General features: G+C 40.5%; 1 protein-coding gene across 2 annotated transcripts in view; it reads left to right on the top strand.

Moving 5' to 3' along the window:
- Positions 1 to 8767, top strand: part of PRKN (parkin RBR E3 ubiquitin protein ligase) — a 1321737-nt gene that overhangs the window by 473 nt on the left and 1312497 nt on the right. The gene's annotated exons all lie outside the window — the stretch shown is intronic.

Genomic DNA, 8767 nt, shown 5'->3' with positions numbered 1-8767 from the left:
CGCGGTCGCGCGCTCCCACAGCGAGCGCACTGCCCGGCCAGGCCTGTAGGGGGCGCTGTGCAGGCCCGTCACGTGCGCCCGCTGTGTGCGTCCGTCCGGGCGCCTCGGTCGCTGCTCTCCAGTTAGGGTCACATTGGGACCCACCGGCTGTAGGACCCAACGGGGAAGCCTAGCCTTAAGCTCTAGGCTCAAAAGAAATCCCTGCGGATGGAGTTAAACGTCTTGCTCCCTCCGAGTTTTCCTTTTAAATCTCTCATTGTCGGTCTGAGATGAAAGAATTAAGACTAAACAACAACAAGGATTAAATCTTTGCGGAATGGATTGTTCTTATTATTTAACACAAAATGACCTAGGTGCATTTTGGTGATGAAAGCTTTGGAAATGGTTCTTCTGTTTATAAACACTGTGATGTATGAGATTAGCAAAGTTTCTCCCTTCCAGGGTTGTGAAGCCAAAAGTTGTGGGTTTGGGTTTTGTTTGTTTGTTTTGGTTTTTAGTGGTAGTCTCTGAAATTAGTGTTAATGCACAGTATGATTAGATACCGTTGCTATTTGGGGCTTTATCATGACAGAGGCTTGCTCTGGATTGTGTTATTTGGTGAGCTTCTTTGGGGATTATTTTTGATGAGCGCCACTTACAAAATACTTTTGATCATAACGAGTACATCTGAAGTCAAAAGTGGTCTGTCCAGAAAGACGAGAAGTGGATTTTTAAAATACGTAAGTTTGTATGCACTGATAAGCTCTTCTTAAGTCTTTTATTTAGGAAACTGTTGAAATATAAAACATTCTGCTTGCTGGGAGAACCATGCCAGTTAACCGACGTTGTCTTTGCTGCAATGATAAAACCTAAGGATGCGGTCCAACTTTTCTTACCTTTCTAGCATGTATGACTTTTGGTGACTCACTTTTGAAAATCATCCAATGAAAACATTTTCCTTAGAAATAAGTTTTTCGTATACAATTTTATGAATCTTTTTTGAACCTTTTTAGGTGACTATTACATAAAATCTACTTGTAAACACAACTCCAAACTGAATCAGAAAAGCAAGTAAGAGAAAATTTTCAAAATCCATCGTGTCAGCATTTTACAGGGGGAAAAAATCTGTATTTCATTTTGAAGACAATTGTGCAAATCTTATTTTAATTCAACTTAATCTAGTACTTGGATACTTTTAAAAGAAACAAATTTATAGTAAAGCAATATAAAGACAGGAATTTGAGGTCTAAAAATCATTATTTAAATCTAAATTATGTAATAAATGACTATATAAAAACTTTGTTAGGATGAGCTGTGTTTAGGCAGTTAGTTTATTTGGGATTCAGGGATACAGAAGGAAGAGTATGATCTTTGTATGATTAGACAGTTGATAATAACTTGTAATCACATGGATAATATAAGGTGGATTGTAGAAGATGCTTTTCTCATATTACAGATACTGTTTGTCATAGTGCAAACAAGTGTGTATCAAAACATAAATAGTGAACTCCATGCCCCCTCCCAAGAAAAGTCTCTCACATGTTAAAACCATGTGGACAATGTGCAGCAAATTATTTTATGCAATTAGTTGCACTGCTTAATTTTGTGGGTGAGCACATTTTAATAAATGTTAATAAATCTTAATAAATTAAGATTTAATAAAAATCTTAATTGCCAGTTTTGGACTTTTGGTTGTGTTGGAGTGTGGAAGGTAAGTAAAAGTGGAGGCATTTGAAAGTATATTGTGAAGTAATGAGTTTTCTGTTTCTTTGACCATACTCTAGATCCAGGAAAGGCATTAGAGCCTTTTATACCCAGTGATAAGCTGGAGATCAAAATATACATCAGTCTAGGGGCGCCTGGGTGGCTTAGTCGGTTAAGCGTCCAACTTTCGCTTAGGTCATGATCTTGCGGTTCGTGGGTTTGGACCCCGTGTCGGGCTCTGTGCTGACTGCCAGCTCAGAGCCTGGAGCCTGTTTCGGTCTGTGACTCCCTCTCTCTCTGACCCTCCCCTGCTCACACTGTATCTCTCTCTCTCTCCTAGAAATAAATAAAACATTAAAAAAAATTAAAAACAAAACAAAACCGAAAAAACCCAAAATATACATCAGTCTATATCTGGGATTGTTTTGTCTGTTAAAGACATTGTTCTACTCACAACTTGCCCCTTTCCTGCCTACGCTGTCTTTAATTGCTACACCTTCTTTACTGCAAATTGTACTCTTCCACTTTATTTAAATCTTAGCTTACTTTGAGGAAAAGCAAAAATACGTAACTTAGTACATTAGGAATAAAGGAGATTGATTGTTACCTCACTACCAATAGAATTAACTTTTGTTTTACATTCTTAAAAATAGGATTCTTTCCTGACACAGAGAGTGTTTCAAAAGCACTTCACTTTCTCAGTTGGATTACAACTGATACATTAAATGCCCTGACCCAGAGAGCTGTAGAAACATAGCTTAGCTGAAGTTGGTGTTGATGACTTTGAGCAGTATGGAGGACATCAAGATAATTTAGAGCAGAATTGAAAGGCCTAGGAAAATTCTATTCAGAAAAATGTAATTTTTGGCATCATTATTAAAACTATATTTTTAATAATTAAAAAATTAGCAACTCTTTTTGTTTAAAATTGAAATTTAGTAGTGATATTTGTGGCATATTCTAATTCCTGTGGAAGTGGATTTAGGTAGTTGAGTAGTATCAGTTCTTAAAGTGAATGCATATGTATACAGCAGTGTTGCCAGTATTGAAATTCATATTCAGTGTCTTATTCTTTAAAAAGATTAAAAATTAATAATTGGACCATAGGCACATCTGCACATTATTTAACTTAATATCTCTTAGAAAATATACTTGTCTGCCTGTACAACTCCACCCCGCAGTAATTCCTGATACTCTTTTATTTTGTGGATGTACACGAATTATGCAAATACTCTTCAATAAATGAGCATTCATTAGGCTTACAGATTGCTATCATCAGAAATGTTTGTGTTCATATCTTTTTATTTGCATATGTAAGCAAATATGTAAAGTAGAAATCTTATTACAATTTCCAAGTGGATTTTCTAGTCAAAGGATTAGCAGAGTTTGAATTTTTCTAGGTATTTCTAAATTGTTCTGAAATAAGTTACCCTATTTTACATTTCTGTCTAATAGTGCAAAGGAAGCAAAAGTTGCCCTGCTCCTCAGAACTGAAAAATTTCAAAAAGACATCCTCCCCATGACTGACCTTCCATCAGCAGAGCACCTACTGGGTTTTTCCTCTCTCCCTATCTCTTTCCTTCCCTGCCCAAGTTTAGTACTTTTGAGCAGTGCACAACTGCACAACTGTTCTTTGTGGCTCTGCCATTGCTGGCAGTGTTTCTAAGAATTCCCATTTCTCCCTTGTGTCCCAGAAGATATTTTTAGTTTTGCCTTTCTGATAAATGAAAAACAGTATATTTTAATTTTTAAAACGAATTGGTAAGAAAACAAAATGCTCTCTCTTCTCATTTTATATTGTTTTATTTTCGTGAAAGCAGTTCCAGTAATTGAGGACCTACTATGTGCCCTGCTCCAGATGCCAGGGATACACGAGTGAATAAAATAGGGAAACTCCCCGCCACGAAAACAATGCCCTATCATGAATGTACAGTCTAACTTTACTATTTGCCTACAAATCTATATATTTGTTTTAAAGTTTACGTGTGATGAGTTTTAAAGCCTCAGAGTTTATATTTCTAGTTAAATGTACTGTGCACTGCTACTTGCTTTGCCTTTTCAATACTTTTAGTTAAAAAGTGACCCTACATCGAAGTACTCAAGATAGGCTCTGAACCCTTCTATTTACTATGAGGTACAATTGTGTCATAAAAGAAATTCTACTGAATCTTTGCATACATGATTTTTGTGTAATTATGTATAGTTCTTCTTTGGGTCCAAAGGCTCTGAAATGATGTCCTTCTGCCCCTTTCAATTTTGGAATGATTTCTAAGGATTTTTTTGAAGTCCAATTTTTTTTTTTTTTGAAACCTCATAGGTTCACTGCTTGAAAATGATACAGTGAAAGTACTTTGTATTAAGATATGCAGATCCATTTCTACCTCCAAAGCTTCTTTGAAAAATGAGGGGGAAAAAAATCTCCTTACTTCGAAATGCTTCATATTCATGAAAGCAGTTTCAATGCAGAATATTCTGTTCGCTTTTAGTTCTTTGATCAATGAGAATTGTTTCTTACCTGCTGTTTCTTCAGCCTTTAATTGTGGCCCAGCGATTATTCAGTGTTTCTGTTTTAATTTGCATTTAATGAGCTCATTTTAAATATTTCTTTGTGGTAACCTGAATGGTTTCTCTCTTAAGTTTTATAATATTAAAGAAGGAAGTTTATCGTACAGTTGGCTGATTTGTGTTACAGTTCATCTTCCTGGCTTATTTACTTCCCCCTATAGGAGAGAGTCTTGGTTAAAAAGAAGTGAGGTAATATTATTATATTTCCCCCAGTGCTGTATGTCCTAATTATCTGAGCCTTCTACCAGGTTTATTCCAGTATCTATTGTCAATAAATAGAAACCTTTCTTCCGTGGATTAACAGGTATTTCCACTCATAGTAATGATTTCAGTGTCATTTCTTTCTAAAGCAGTAGATGCAGTGGTTCTGTGCCCTGGGAGGTCCAGGTGAGGGGGCGGATGTGTGTGTGTTACCTTCGGGGAAGGGACACAGGGAAATAGGAGACCTTTTTCCCCAACGAGTTTGTGATCTGCTTGGACTGATAAGACATGTATTTGGGGTACCAATTCCCTCCCTCCCCAACAGAAGCAGAGATACTTAATTACAAATTAATTTGTAAGAGATACAAAATTACAAATAATTACAAAGATATGTGTATATGTTAACACAGACACGCTACACACAGGCACACACAGCATCGCGCCACAATTTTTCATCTCTTTTGCCCATATTATTAGTCTCTTGTCTTTGAACGTTAATCCTCTCTCTAATGCATCTGTGCATCCTGAAAGTTCTGTTTCACAGGACACCAGCTTCATAGGAAGTTTCCCTTAAGATCCCCGCCTGTGTGTCAACCCTCACACTTCTGACTCTGGAGCCATCAGCTCCTCCTTTAGAATCAACCAAGACTTTAGCAACTGCTATTTGTCACCACACAGTGTCGAAGGTGTACAGAAAGATAAAGGATTTGCAATTCTAGGTTGCAGGTGCTGTGATCTGGTTTTGCACAGGGAGGCCCTGGAGAGGGCAGCCTGGTGGATCCGCTGTGTCCAGAGGCACTGAGGGACAAGTGTAGTTCATCAGACAAAGGCGGCGTGCTAGATGGAGGACAGACGTGAGCTGAGGCACGGCAGGGAGAGGGAAGAGCGGGCTGAAGCCCGTGCAGTGAGGCCAGACTGGAGCGGCGTGGTCTGTGAGAAGGGTCACGGAGGCCTGCTTTGTCCTGTGGTGACAGAGGGTCAGTGAGCCACTGCACATGGAAGAGTGTTAAGAACAGATTATATTTTAGATAGAGGTCCATGGCAGTCACGGAAAGCTGTAGTACAGCGCCTTAGTGCCGACGAGCCCAGGGAACCATTAATGGCTTCTTTGTTTCTCTCAAGCAGGAGACCATCTTCCACTAAGAGAGATCTAGGGTGGCCGTGGGGTAGAAGACATCTTTTGTCAGGATGGCACCATTTTTGATGTCATCAACTCCTCTCTGATAAAGGGCCATTTCTATAAATAAAAATTGTTCTTATTTTCATAGAATGTATTAAATGTCTCTCCTTGACAGGAATTTTTTTTTTATGTTACTAAAGTTTAAAATATTTTTTGTGTTCCAAAAATAAACTCTGTGTTCTTCTTTGATGTGTGGTACCCAATGCTTAGATTTCTATGTATAGTTTCTTCTGTAGATGGAGAGAACACTGTTGCTAAAGCTGAGGTCCTGAGTGACCTAGAAGACTGCACGCTAAGCTGTTGCTTTCTTTTCAGTATCTGCGTAACTTGGACACGTGGTCAGCGTGGAGGCAGTCCTTGGACCAGTGTTTGTATTTTTGATAGTGTTGCTAAGTTCTTGATGATTTCTTCAATTTACTTTTTCCTGTAAGACTTGCACAGGGTCCCTCATAAAGGTTAACATTAGAGCTCTTACCATTAAAAGAGAGAAAAAGCTTTATGTGCAACATGCAGCAACCTTACCTGTCCCTCAAACCCCTATTTCCACCCTTGTCACATAATTAGGAAAAAAATAGTAATTTGGGAGCTAATATCAGTGTTCCAGTTGAGACAGCTGTGTTATTAACCTAATCCACGGATGTACCAGTTACTCCTCTTGTTAGATGGTTCCGGAATTTCAGTGCATAAAGCAGGTGGCCACAGATGAAGCACTTTGTAACTACTTGGTAGTGATTTTGTAAGCATCTTGTGCAGAGTAGATGCATTTTCCAGAACGGGGGGAGGAGGTAAGACAGACACCTGTCCCTCGCTCGCTCTGTATGAATGACATTGAGAAGCAGGACTGAGTGAGTTTGCAGGGGTGGGGCTGCGCGAGCAGGTCCCTGCACTCTTCACCTTTTTTCCCTGTCTTCTTATTTTCCCTCCCTGCGTTCCCTGAGTTTCTCAGAAGCTGGAATTTTAACATTTCATTCTTCAGCTTGAAGGAGCAGCTGCTGTCTGAACAATCAAGAGAGGAGCTCTTTCCCTGCTTGCTGCTGGGTCCCACAGGCCTGGACTGGGTGGCAAAGCGTTTCGGAGGGTCACAGTGAGGACGAGCCTGGGAACCTCCCGGGTCCCTCCATACACAGGGAGCTGTCAGCAGTACACAGGCCCCGTTTCTGTACTTTGCTCTCTGTGGGATCTGGTCCTGGATCCGTTTTATTCCTTGATCCAGAGCTTTGCGGAGGGAGAACTTGAGGCAGGCCACAGGGTTGGGCCACAGTCGGGCGCACGGCCTGGAGAAATAAAGGCTGAATACAAATTCTCGCTCTAGCGTGCTTCTTTCCGCACTTGAACTCTGGCAGGAGCTCCAGACGGAGTCCTTCCCGGCTCTGTGGTGTGTCCTTGGGGGGTGCCAGGTGCAGATTTAAATACAACCGAGGCAGCATCCCTCAGCTGCTGCTCATCGGGGCTGGCCCCCGCCGACACCTGGGGACTGCCCAGCCGTAGGCCTTCCCCGAACCTGGATAATGACCTGTGACGATATGGAAACATGATGTCAAATGACGATGCCTGAGATCCTCGTGTTGGATAGGAATTGTGTATGTTTTACCATGCACTGCAGACATACTTAGGTAATACAAACAGGAAGGAACAAGTAGCCGAGGTCTGACATTTAGGAATTAGAGACATGCTCGGCCGTTGGGTTTCTTCCCATACTGTGGTCTTTTCTGGAGCTTTCTTTCTCTTCACTGTCCATTTTTAGGTATGTGTATGGCACCTGCAGTTTCTCGCTACACCCAGGGTTTCTGTCAGATGTACCGGTGTTTCTTTCATAGGCTTGATTTCAAGGAATTCACCAAACAGTCTGATTCTCAGTGTCTGATGATTTCACGCCCGGTAAATGTGCTCGCCCGTGTACCCTGGCTACTGCTGGGCACTGCAGCATGGCGCCACGTTATATAGCTCTACCGTTTTTGGGGGGAGAGAGGAGACTTCTGGAGTAATTTTTATTTGGAGCCTAACATATGAGGAACTTCTCTGTTGGGTCCAGTCATGGTCATCACAATTCTTTGTGTATCAATTTATTAAAAATCCTGTCTGGATTTTTATCATTTTATGCCCAACGGAATGCAAGTTATGCTGGTAAAGTTTCTCCGAAAATAGTAGGTGATGCCATTTGAGGTCTGATTTCTGGAGGTGATGTGACTTTTTTTTTTTTTTGTCTTTAAGCAATGATGATGATAAGATTACATTATGACCTAAGCCTGATGAGTATATGTGAATTCTTTAATGGTTCAGAAAGGTTAAAAAAAATTAATGTAAGAGCTTGGGTACCATAACTGGAAACTGGATAGCATTCTGCATGTAACAATTTCTGAAAGTATTTCCCCTAAATTATTATCTTTGGATTGTGGGACTCTTTTCCATTCAGGTTTTCTGTGTTTTTCGGATGGTCAACATTAAGGATGTAATATTTTGCAAATAGAGAAATGCAATAAATGTGATAAACACAGTGTTAAGGATTGGACAGATGTATCACCATTATAATACATGTAGAACTGATTGTATTTCTGTGACAAATCATGTCAGATAAGGCACTAGTCTTAGCATCCAGTCATCTCGTGTTCTGATCATAGAAGTGGTGTTTTCTAGAAGACAGAGATTAGCACCGTCATTTCACTACCTTTTATATACTTTGGAGGCATGGCTCAGTCATTGTATTCATTTCCTGTTTGCTACTGCAGCAAATTATCACAAGTTTGGCGGCTTAAAGCCACACGGATTTATTCTCTTACGGTTCTGCAGGACACAAATCCAACGTGAGGTTTAAGGGGCTACAGTCAGGTGTCAGCAGAGCAGCCTCCCACAGCCCCGGCAGAGACTCCCCTTGGGCTTCTGCAGGCGTTTTCCTGGCTCCTGGCTGCCTCTCTCCAGTCTGGGTTTCTGCAGCCACGACACCTCTCCTTCTCTGTGGTCAGATGTCCTCTGTCCCCCTTTCAAAAGGACACCATGATTACACTTCCAACATCCTTACATTCTCAGGATCCTTACTTTTTTAAATTTTTTTTATTTTTTTTAAATTTTTATTTATTTCTAGGAGAGAGAGAGAGAGACAGCGTGAGCAGGGGAGGGTCAGAGAGAGAGGGAGTGACAGAC

This window comes from Crocuta crocuta, unplaced genomic scaffold (assembly GCF_008692635.1).
Source record: "Crocuta crocuta isolate KB4526 unplaced genomic scaffold, BGI_CrCroc_1.0 scaffold11, whole genome shotgun sequence".
In the NCBI taxonomy this organism is placed as follows: domain Eukaryota; kingdom Metazoa; phylum Chordata; class Mammalia; order Carnivora; family Hyaenidae; genus Crocuta; species Crocuta crocuta.
This window is presented reverse-complemented; position numbering and strand designations above follow the sequence as displayed.